We start from the raw sequence: 13,086 nt of genomic DNA on the forward strand, positions 1-13,086 counted from the left end.
GGAACCTTTGGATCCATCGATGCATGTAACGCCTTCACACTAAAATATGGTTTCTGACTTAGAAGAAGATAGTGAGAATATTTGAGATCCAATCTATTGGTAAAGTTTAGATGTATAGCACACTATGAACTATAGTCACACAGATATATAATAATTATACATATATAGCATATATGTAGTATGTATATGTAATAGAAAACCAATGTAATACAGCCTACAGACACTTCATTTGATTTCATATCTAAGCTATTGTAAGTAATTCCACAATAAACAAGGGAATGAAAATATATCCCAAGATATTGTCATACTCTTTGGAAATGCATTAAGAAGTGAACTTCCAGATCCTACAAGAGTTCCAGTCTTGATCTTTTGAGGACCCTCCACATTGGTTTCCATAATGATGCTACTCATTCACATTTTCCCTAACCATGGTTCACTGCTATTCTTCCTCCTTTTAATAATAGCTATTCTAATGGATTTAAGTGTGAAACATTCCCTATAGGCTTGTGTGTTTTACAACTTGAACCTAAAGATGATTTGGTGATGTTCTAGAAGGTTGTGGAACCTCTGAGATGTAGGGCTTAGCTAGATGATATGGGACACTAACAGTAGGCCATGGTGGTTATAGCCTGACCCCACTTTCTGGCCAAGCTCTCTCTAGTCCCTGGCCACCAAGATGCAAGGAGTCCCAGACACAGCGTCTGCCACCATCTGTTTCCCATCATTCTGGACCTTCTTAACTCCTGGGCCAAAATGAAGCCTTCTTCCATTATGCTGTTCCCAACAAGTATTTAGTTGTGTGAACAGTAAAAGTAACTAACCAAATGATGCCACTGAGGTTTTGATTTTCATTGTTTTATTGTTCATAATAGCATTTCTTCACATGCATTTTGGTGTATCTTCTTTTCTGAAATGACTATTCAAGTACTTTGTATATTTATAAATCCAGTCATCTGCTATCCTTGTTGTTGAATTGTCTGGGTTCTTGACATATGTGTCATTTAGTCTTTTGTCAACTTGACACAAGATAAATCCATATTACAAGAGGGAACCTAAGTTAAGAAAATGCCCCACAGGCTTGTCAAGGCCAGAATGAAGTAAAACCTTTCCTTCCCAAGTTGCTTTTCATTGTGGTCTTCATCTCAGCAATGGAAATCAAACTAAGACGATGTATTGTTTTATATTTATCACTCATTAGATACATGGGTTTACAAATACTGTCTCAAGTTTACATGCTTCTTCTGTACTTTTTACTGTGTCCCTTGCTGTTTAGAGGCTATGAATTTGGAAGCAACAAGCTGAGGGAGCCTGTATGTTAAAACCAAGAACTACGAGACTAGACTAAAGGTTCCAGTGTGCCCATTTGCAAAATGCCAAAGGCTGACTTGTAAATGGAGCTTAGTAGCCTCTACATTTATCCTAGCTTCACTGCAGCTCTCTGAGGCTGGGGCAGGGAGTTCTAACATGGGCATTCTTCCACTCTCCATATTAGAGTGGTGGGGAGACGCAAAGCTGCTCACATCATGAGGCCAGAAAACAGCAAAGGAGATGGAGGAGCAGAGGACTGAATTTGCCCTTCAATGCCATGCTGGTGGCTCCTCATTTTAACTACCTCACAAAATAATACCGGCATCTGGGAACCAAGCCTTCTCTACTCTGAGCCTGAGGAGGACATTCTCCCACTCCCAGACCCCACAGTCAGAGCTTTGACTCAGCCAATCAGCTGCAGTCTGGGTGGCATCTACCAAGCAAACAACTTCATATGAGGATGTAGTTTTGAACGGAAGGATATGGGTAGCCTGTAACAGTAGAGAACATATATAGATGCATGTATTAATGCATGCACACACACACACACACATATATATACATATATGTATGAGAATATATAGAGACCCATATATTGATGCACATATATATGAGAACATATTTAGATGCATATATTGATGCACACGTGCGCATGCACACACACACGCCCCTTTTACAAGTGAAATATCTAAAAATGATGCCACTCAAATGTTCTTTTGCCCTCTACAATCTTATTTTAGAGCAATGTTTTAGAATGGGATGTACCCAATCCCCGTCTAGGTCCCTGCACTTTGGAAGAACTGCTGTTTTCCCAAACATAAATAGACCAGCCATTGTCATTTTGTGGCATATTTATACAGACATAATTGATGATAATCTCTGGAGAAGATTTCCATTTCTCTTCATCTTGTGGAAATGTTATGACCCAACCGCAAATGTTCCTCTGCTCAAAAGCAGCATGTCACCTTCAGACTCCCTATGAATGTGTATTAAATTGAAAGAACCAAATCACTGAGCAATTTCACTAATCACCCCACTAATTATAAAGAGAAGTGTACCACTAAACACTGTGCCCTGAATACAATACAAAGACAAGCATAGCCACCTACCAGGAACCTGTGTTCTTCACAGGAGAATGACATGCTACCTTTGATCCAGGGAATTCCTCAAGGATTATTAAAATCAGTGTGAGTTCAGTGGTACTTATAGGTCATGTTAGTTACTGGCAACAAATCCCAAAGAATACATATATATAGTTCAAGTGCTTGTGTGGGTCTCACTCAGGGAGTTGATCTGGGAAGTTTGTTATTTTCATGTGTAAGATGCTGTTAAGAACCCCAAAACTTCTTAAACAAGACTTCACCTGTGAAGAACACAGTCCTGGTGGGCTATGCTGTCTTGTGTTCCCTGCTTGTTCCCGCCCCCAAAAAGTCCTTGTATTTCTGTCCCCTGTGTACCACCCCCATCTTGGCTCCCACCACATCTCTTCCCCAGTTGTAACCGTCTTTGAATACCGTGTACGCTGAATCTACCTCCTCAAAGCAACAGCTCATGTGAAAAACCACGTCCTGCCCACTGGAGAACACGTCACAAATGCCTTAAAAGTCCCTTTTGAACCCACCAGTTGTGCTGTGTGCAATTGTGACTATAAAGTGTAGCCTCCTGCTAGTAAACACAAGAAAATGACCAAGGTTGGAATAAGTAGTTTGATCTTAGAGCCATATGTGTCTTATTTTATTTAAAGAGAGTTCAAAGTTACAAAACTTCACTTTAAAGGGGACATTCTTCTGCCTTGTAACTCTGTTGAATATCATCAAATAGTCAATGGAGCTATATTATCCTCCAGATCTTGGTCTCTATCTTCTAAGTCCTTGCTAATGTCATATCTTGTAATCTCCATCCTTGAGACTCAGGCATCTCCAATCCCTGATGTCATCACTAAATTGTCAGGGCTAGCCTGGAGGGATTAGAATTGTAACTAGCAGCCTCCCAATTGGGCCAGATTGAACCAGCCTGACAGTGTACTGTAATCCTTCCTCTACTTCATGAATAATGAGCCAAAGTCCAGGCTCCTCCATGGCTCTAAACTAAGGGCTTCTGTAGCCCTCAGATTTCAGGAGGCTACAGGCCCAAGTGGCTTTTGTTCAGCCAGCTGCCCTGTCTAGTACTTGAATCCAACTCAGAAAACAGCCTGCGTATCTGGGTCTGGATGCTCTGCAGCTAAGTTGTCTTCCAGACTCTTCTTTTAAAATGATGGCAGAAGTATCCTTCTGTCAGGGAACAGCTGCCACAACCAGGCTGATCCTGGTTTTCAGCCATCACCTGGCACCCTCATTGCCAAACCCATTCCCCACTGAGTGTCTGGTGTTAACAGCTTCCAGATACTGTAAGTAGACCTGCCCCTGTAAACACTCCCAGGTTCTGAGCTGTCAAGGACCCAACATGCCTTGCCCCCAAGCTAGGACACAGGGCTAATCCTATCAATTTGCTTTGCCAAACTGCAGACTCAGAGAGCAGCTGAATAAGCACATGTTTTCAAATGGTAATGAGGGGAGGTTTGAAAGGAGAGTGTATGGGAACAGTTGGCAGGATACTCCTTTCCATGAGGGTAAACTGTTGTCCTGATGCCTGATTTTACTTTCTAATCCATCCACTTTCTGTACTGCCTGTTCTAGGGCCTAATGATTTCTTTTCAAGTTTCCCTAAAGCAAATGGCACTGTGAGCCACTGAATTCAGAGCTGATGAACAGAAACCCCTGAGAACCCTTTCTCAGAACACTGGGTAAAATGTCCTGGCAACTTTTAACCTATAAAGTGGTGTTCTCACATCCTGAGTCATGCTGCAGCGCCATGATTGGATGACCTAACCTCTCACTGTGGATTCTCTCTGCAACTTCCTTATATTCGGCCTGGAATTTCCCTCTGCTCTCTGTACACCCAGTGAGCAGGTTGGTAAGTGATCTATTGCATGGAAGGAAACCAAGCACCAAATGTTGTTTCACAGCCTCCCTCAGGAATTACTGAACTCGCTTAATTCCTATACTTTAGACATGCTTGTAACGAAAACACCACCCATTTCTTTCTTATTCCATATACCATTTGGATTCACTGGTCTACAGCCACCCCAAAACTATCAGACCACCAAATCAATGGGTAATCAATAAAGAGAAAGTTTTTTTAGAGTCAAGGGGAAAATGACTTTATTCATGTTCCCATCACACCACTTTACTTCACATGACAGCTCATCACCATAAGTACACTGGCTGTTATTACTGGGTCACCTTGCTATATACAGTAACCTCCTGGCTGAACCAGGTCAGTACAGTGCCATCTTCTTAACAGATGAAGAAATTGAGCCCCAGAGGGGTCAATTTGCTCATCTTCACACATGAGTGACAGAGTCAAGTCCACTAAAGGAGGTGAAAAAGCATCTCGCATCTCAGGGGAGAAACACGAAAGAGGCCCCTGAGGATCCGCTGGCCACAGATGTTTGAGACGGTGCTCGGCAGGGCTGCCGGGCGATATGGAGTGAAACCTGGGCCACTTTTCTATCTGGATGGTAATGATTTGGCTGATTAGCATGTGCATACATCTGAGACCTTTACAAAAGTGACTCAGGCAAGTTGGGTCTCCACTTATCCCTCCCCACACCGTGCCGTATACTTCTTGCTCAACCTTGGCCGTACAGGTCCCCCTGTGTTGTTTTCATTAAGAAATAAATGATAGTTAACTGGCCATGCCCTCTTCCCAAGGATAGCCAACTTTAGCCTTTTCTCCTAGCAAAGAGGGAAGCATACGAGTTACTTTAACCATTTACTTCACATCTCAGGGAGGGCAGGCATGTGGGGAACCGAAGCCCGGTAAGGCACTTGGAGTTCAGGCAGGCTCATCAATCACAGAGCCGCCTGGCCTGGGATGCTCCCTGACTGAGCCATGTGACTTGGCACAGCTGGACCCTCTGAAACTGGCCAGGCATGGCTGGGCCTCGGCCCGGAGACGCCCGCTCCCCTGCAGGTTTCTGGCCAGCCTCTGCAACCGTTTCATTTACCGTGTGGGACAATTCTCCACAGGGCTCAGGAAAGCACATGCTGCTGACACACTCGGGTCCGCTTCCCCTTCCAAGCCCTAATGAGGTGAGATAATGGATGCAGGAAAGTATGTAAATGTGAATCAATACGGAACATATGCTCCAGGTCCCTCCATAACCTCGAGCCAGGATGGGAGCAAAGAGGCTTTTGGAAGTATTCTACAGCAGAGTCCCTGTTTCCCCTCTAAAGAATAAACAAGACAAAACACAAAACACCTGAGAAGTTGTAACGCCCTGGCCCCTGTGCAACCCTAACCCAGGGGACCAGTTGCCAAGTTTGATGTCTCTCGGAATGGTTATTTATCCTATTTGTCATTATATCACAAACCACACTAAACCATTAAAAATGAGGAGAAATATAGCATAAATTGTCCCATTTTGCATCTGCACATGTCTCAGTGTCCCCTGGAATGTGGAGAAGAATGCTCTGAAGAGGAGCAGTGGCCATAAGCCTCTGGACATCCCCAGGCAAGCTCTTGGCTCCTGTGTTTTGGCTTAAAGCAGGCCAGGCTAAGGGCCAGGCAGAGCCGGGCCTTCATCCAGAGCCATTGCGTCAGTGGGCTCAGCAGGCTGTGCCAGGGAGGTCTTTGCTTTCCGGAGACCAGGGGATGGAGAGCTGGCAGGGTACCCTCTGTACTGGCCAAATACCTGCAGAGGAAAGCTTTTGGAAGGTCCCTCTGAAGCTCACATCAGACTCTGGACAAGAAAGAGAAAGGAACCTAGGATTCATCTGGATAGATTGTTCTGTGTCCACCCGCACTGTTAGCCCCACCTGCACTCAAGAAATGGGGGCTCCAGGTGGTGAAGTAAATGGTGGCAGTGGCCTAGGTCCAGGGATGCCGATCTCTAAATCCTGGGATCTTTCTACTATATAATAAATTATTTATCTCATGTAGCCCGGCCATGTCTAGGAGCTTTGTCAACCTAGCACGCTATTACCCAAAGTCCCCAAGATCAGCAGGGAACAGAGGTGATTCTGTTCCTTGCAAATCTCCATCCTGCCTGCTCACGGGTCTCAAGTCTTTTGAGGCGCGATCTCAGCTTTTTCCATCTAGTCAGTCCTTAGGATGGAAATGCCAGTGTCAAGCCTGACCTTTGCGATGTCAACGCCTTTCAATTCTTGACAAACTCCTGGCCATTTAGAATTTTCAGAAAAGGATCCAGAGCTACTCAACAGTGCAGCCCATTTAGTAAAGTGGTTCCAAGCTCTCACCAGCTACGTGACTGAGCCAACATGCTCACCTTGGAAAGTTGGTAAACCTAGAAGCCGTGGCTCTACATTCCTCCTCCAGAAAATGGAGTAACAAGGTCCACACTCACCGGCTTTCAGAAAGAATAAGCCTAAGAGGATCTGGGAGCCTCCAGGCAAATGGTCCAAGCTCATGTCCTCAGTCCACTACCTGCCAGGTGTACACTTAAGTTCATTCTTAAGTACTTCATGCCCTGGTGTCCTCAGTTGTAAAAGAGAATTAGTTATTATGCTTATGGCACAAGGCATATATGATGATTATATGCACTAGCATGTTAAATTACTTAGAATAGTATTGTCTCTGAGCAGTGCTGTAGACATTCAAGTTTCAGTGAGTGAATGATGAAAAGTGCTTAGGGACACTTTAGAAGCACAATGGCAGCCATATCTGTGAGCAACTTGCAGGGATTCAGAAGGCCATATCTGTATTCCCGACAGCAGCTCCTACTCTGACTGCTAACTGGGCCATCTGCCTTTAGGAGGGTGAGTCAGCAGGCATGTCTCCAATGTATGGTATGCACCCGGCGTACTGGTTGAAGATCTCTGCTTTCCTGGGCTGCTTCTCTGCATCTGATACTGACTTAGCAGGGTTTGCCTCCATACAAGTTGCAGATGAGTCAGAGGCTATCCCCTGGGGTAGCCTCTCTTTGGAGTGAGGGATAGGAGCAATTCCAACAGCAGCAGCATGCAGTCACCCTGGATACTACTAAAAGGGTGTCCACTCTGTGCCCAGTGGCTCTGAACACAGTTTGCAGGCTCTGCTCAAAGCCCAACTGATTCCCCAACAGGGAGAACCTAATTGACCCCTGTGACTACTTTAATGACTCACAGAATTCTTTAATGCAATGCCTAGAGACAAGCATGTTTATTTTTCTAAGAGTTCACAAGGCAAAACCAGGTTACGATCCTACAATTTCCGTTTCTAGATAAAGAGTAATTGAGGACAGAGGTTCATGTTGAGTATTGCAGTGTTAAAGGTTAGTCAGAATGCCTGTCAACAGTTTGGGACAGATTGTGCCTTAACACAGTAGAACTCCAGACAAGAGTACAAATGTCATCCCACTGTCAAATGAGTATGTTCTGTCTTCTCACCCTGGCAAGAATGAAGCAATAAACTAGAGAAGGTCAAATTTATATCTAGAATCCGGCTCCTTCAAGAGTTTGGAGGAATAAGACAATGTGAGGCTAGCCAGTTCATGACTCTTGGCCCCATCTATGTCAAGAGGGAACCTTGTGTGTTTGAGTATAGAACTTCAAGACCACGTGACCACGTTCCATCCACATGCCCTTCAAGTAGCCAACCCCTAGCAGCTATCTCTCTCACTCAGAAGTCACACACGGGTGCCCACCTTCTCAGGAGGACAAATCTGGACTGTACACAGACTGGAGGTTGTTTGCAGAGAGAAATCTGGGGACCTCTGCATAGAGTGCAACCTAGATGTTGAGAGGAGTCCCAACGACCTCTGTCTGCTGTGTATGGAGGAAATGTGGCTAGAGTGGGAGCCTATAGGGCGCAGGAAGCCTCTGTTCTGGATCTATCTGGAAGATCTAGATCACTGTCTTCTAAGATGACTGGTAAGCAGGTGAACAATACACTGTATGAGCACATCAGCAATGCTAACTTGAAAAACCTACATCACCCTCCTTCTGCCATTTCCTCACTCAGCTTTCTGTTTCTCTACTCCAGCACCTACCAGTTCTGTATGACTTGAGTTGGGCATCATTCATCCCACAGAGTCTTACATTGGTCAGCCCAGGTGTGATTTGGCCTTTTCAAGTACCTACCCCTCGCCAGGCAGTGGTGGCGCACGCCTTTAATCCCAGCACTTAAGAGGCAGAGGCAGGTGGATCTCTGTGAGTTCGAGGCCAGCCTGGTCTACAAAGTGAGTTCCAGGAAAGATGCAAAGCTACACAGAGAAACCCTGTCTCAAAAAACCAAAAACAAAAAAAAAAAAAAAAAAAAAAAAATCAAGAGACAAGTACCTACCCCTCCCCTATCCCAGTGCTCATCCCTTTCAGCACATTATGACAAAGATGTTGTCATCCCTATTCTGCTTCCCGAAGTCACCTAGGCTGAAAGTTGGGATTCTGACTTTCGACCCCAGTTCAGCTGCTCACAAGCTCTCACTTGCAAGCTTTTTATTGGCTACTACCCTCTTCTGGTTGCTGTTTTCTTCTTTGCTTTTCCAAAACAGTGAAGTCTTGAGACCAATCTGAAGATTTTAGTTTAGAAATCCTAAGGTACATCACTTGTTTCTGCAAACTTGCACCAAGCTATACATTATTCAAGCTTCGAATGTCACTGACAACGGCAGCATTGACAGGTTAGGAGAACATCTGACAGAAACATTTCTAAGACAGACTTATTGGGTATGTCCAAGAGTGCTTTCTTCTGGGGAAAAATAAAGCAGCATCAGCATCACTTCTAATGTTAATAACTTATTCCAGTGATTTTAATGCCTGACCTCTCTACCTCAGTTTTCCCATTACAGCAATGAGATAATGTGCTGGTGCAATGGTCTTAAATCCTTTGTTTGATCACAGAACCCTTTTTACACTCTTCAGGATGATTAAAGAACCCAAAGTCTTTTATTTAACGTAGGCTGCATCATTCAAAACAATAAGGATACATAATTTCCAAGATTCCAGCCTGTGCTTGTAAGTTCAACGTTGGTCATTGACAACCATTATTTTTCAGGGTATTGTTTTATTGTTTGTGTTTTTGTGTGTGAGTTTTTGTTGTCTGCTATTTTTTTTAAGTTAGTAGGCTTCCTTTTACTCTCTAGAAAATGCCTTTCTGCTTCTCAAGTCTGTATGACAGCTCATCATGCACAAAAGTTGCTAGTTCAGCTTGCAACTCAAATGACCTCAGAGATGCTTTTATCGTCATTGTACCTGAGTATGCAACAGGTACCTAATAGAGAAGATCGGCATCCAAAGGCAAAGATCTACAAGAACGAATATTTTGCATAGCTTCTACAAGGACATTCTAAAAATAAAACTGCCTTTTAAAATACTATAAGCACATGGCCAGTGTAGTGGTTTGAATAAGAATGGCCCCCATAGGTTCATTTATTTAAAAACTTAGTCATCAGGGAGTAGGACTACTTACCAGGATTAAGAGGCATGGCTTGGTGGAGTGGGTGTGGCCTTGCTGGAGACAGTGTGTCACTGGGAGTGAGTTTGGAGGTTTCAAAAGCCCAAGGCTGGCCAGTGTGTCTCTCTTGCTGCTGCCTGCTTCCCAGCACCACATCTGCCTGCATGCTGCCAAGCTCCCACCATGATGATAATGGACTCTAAAAGTATAAGCAAGCCCCAGTGAAATGCTTTCTTTTATATGAGTTGTCTTGGTTGTGGTATCTATTCGTAGCAATAGAACAATGATTAAGACAGCCAAGAAAAGCACAGTTGGTGGCTCCTGGTTTACTTTGGTGTCAACTGCTGAAGCACCAAAGTCCTCCATCATTGTCTTTTGTGTCACTGACACAAATGTCGGTCAATGCGAGGAAAATGCAGATAGTGTGTAGTAGGAGAGCCCCTGGGGAGTTCTTGGGGACTTCCAGGAAGTCACAGATGACACTGAAAATTGCTGGACTAGTTCACAAGTTCGGCCAACTCTACTCTACTCTTGCAGAACGTGGGCAGTCGCTTACTATTAAGCACTACATGGAACTGGAGATTCAGATAATACTGTGGTTCTGACTGTCCCCTGCCTATTCCTCCTCTTCAGACCCAGTCTACAAGAAGCTGCCTCCCATTGGCTTCTTGGAAGGCAGCTGATTCCTCATTTCTCTTCACACTTTATTCTCTTACCTAGAAGAATAGCTCTGCACAGTGGATTCCATAATCTTCTGCTGTGTTCAATTACTTGTGCGTTCATCAAAAAAGCACTTAGTGAAAACTACTGTACGTCTGCCATTTCAGGCAGTGGGACACAGAGCGCTCCTTCAGAATATCCTCATTTCTTGGCAGAACTACCCTTTTCCATTGAGGATTACAACGAAGGGCTTTGAGACCACATACCGAGAAACAAGTGCCACCAGAGTGTATTGTAAAGGCCACCGCAAGGTGAAAGGCCATGCACCAAATTTCATGATGCTATCTACAGGAACCCTGACTGCCTATCAGGTACCCTTCTACCACTTAACATCTTTACTCAGCAAAATAAAACACCTACAGGGGTTTTTTCAACTCTGCACCTCAGGAAGATGAGAAGAGGGATCCTTAATTGCTGACCCCACAATCAATAATAATTCCACTGATGTATTAGAATCACACGCCATGCTTTAAAAAAAAAAACATGTATAAATGCTCTGAACCTCTTCCAGTGATTCAGATTAAATTGGCCCAGGGTGGAATCCTGGCATCCATCTATTTTAAAAGCTCACATGAGGTTTCTAGCATGTAGCGACAACTGAGAGCCACTACTCTACAATGAGATTTATATAAAAGTTTATTTGTTAAAGAAATGTCAACCCGTGTTACAAATACACTAATGCATCAAGTAATAACACAGAAGATCCACTTGAACAGACAGGAGTTCTCTCCTGAGTACTGCTTTGGGAGTGTGGACTCCTTGAAAAGTATGGTTTCATCATAACTCATGCGTGAGTTCCAAGGTTAGCAAAGGAAGAAAATCAATGGTGGTGGTGCATGGGAGGTCTTTATGGGCAGGCATGTGGGTTTCTACCTGTTCTTCCTACACCCCACTGGCCAGAAGCCAGTCCCCTGGCTACATCAAACTACAGAGAAGGTGAGAAAGGCAATGTAGTTGTGTGCCTAGGAAACAGATTTGGAGATTTCTACCAATCTGCTGTAGAGAGGTCCTTACATCCTTTATTTTTCTTCCACAAATTCAATGAAGGGAATAAACAAAAAAGACAGGAAGAACCGATGGATTTTAAGACATGGAAACCAGTCATGATGGGTATACCTTATTTAAATTCAGTTTTTTTTTTTAAAGGAAGAACAAGTGACATTTATGAGACAATTAGAAGGCTGAATGATTGCTAGATACTTGGTAGAAAGATCTTGAAACATTTGCAGATAAAAATAATACAACAAGGATGTGCTTGAAAATGATGTAGGGAAATGGGGAATACAGAGGAGATAAAATTGGTCACATCATCTTTGGAACTGAGTTATGGGTATGCTGGTGTCTATTTTTAGGAGCGATTGAAAATTTCCACAATATATCTTCCTGTAATAAAAAGGTAGTTTTTTTTATGGATTCTAATTAAAGTATTCATGCTTTTTCCTGTATAGAATTCTCAGACCTGAAGGGACAGTCCCTCTGCTGGTCTGCCTACGACCTCCTATGACAAGTGGCAATCTCTCCTGGGAAATTTCTTAATGTCCCCAGGTCTTTGTTACTGTCTTGGGTTTGGTTTTTACTTGCCCAGTATACATCATGGAGGTGCAGCTTTCTTCTGCAGACTGTTGATTCAATACTGTCTGGAGGTGCCGCCTGAGGCAGGGCTCTGCTGCTCCCTGCTCTGCCTCCGAGCCCTCTGGGCCTGTGTTACCTCAATGAGCATGCATCCGATGAGGGATGTTTATCAAAATTCCTCTTTGGTTTAAAGAATCACTTTTCTGCTTGGAAAAAGTAAAAAGAGAAATTGAAAGAAAGCTGAACACATATCACTTTTTTCCTTAAGAGCTTAAAACAGAGACCTCATTGACTGTCCTATGTCCTCACGACCACACTGTCTTATGTCTTTACAGCCACACTGTCCATGTCCTCACAGCCACACTGCCCCATATCCTCACAGCCACATCCTTTTGCTTCCAACTCTATTGCTACTATGGCTACAACCTCCCTCTTTAATTCTCTAAGGTTTTGGACCTCAAAGAATAACTTGGCTTTATTGCCTTTGCGTGACCAACGCACTAAGTAGGATCCTTTGGCCCCTTCAACCTAGGCGTGTCTTTTCTACTAGTCTCCAGGAGGGACATATTCTACTCTCTGTTTCTTTAGGTTAGCAACACACAGACTCCTAGGCCTTTTGACAAGGGGCCACTGGACAGATTCAACTGCGAATATAGGTTGCAGGTAGCAAGTCAAGGCCATAAATTAGAAGATAAACAGCTACATTACACAGTGCGTGTGGCAGGTCTTCTTCTGGTTATCCTCCCATTTTAAAGATTTATGTCCAATTTTTAGACTTACCTCATCACACTATGGGTATTACAGATACGTGGTCTTTCAGGGCACTGTTAAAGGGGAAATACTGCCACCTAGAGACAGTGGCAGAAGTAATTGACTGAAGAGGATTGAGAGGAGGACACATCTCAGGAGATGAGAGAGAGAGGAGGGATTGATTATATGAGCAAGAGATATTGAGACGATGATTGAAAAAAGCACAGGGACAAATACCCAAACTAGCAGAAACACATGAACTGTGAACCAACAGCTGAGGAGTCTCCATGAAACTGGACTAGG

The sequence above is a fragment of the Peromyscus leucopus genome, chromosome 19 (genome assembly GCF_004664715.2).
Source record: "Peromyscus leucopus breed LL Stock chromosome 19, UCI_PerLeu_2.1, whole genome shotgun sequence".
NCBI lineage: Eukaryota > Metazoa > Chordata > Mammalia > Rodentia > Cricetidae > Peromyscus > Peromyscus leucopus.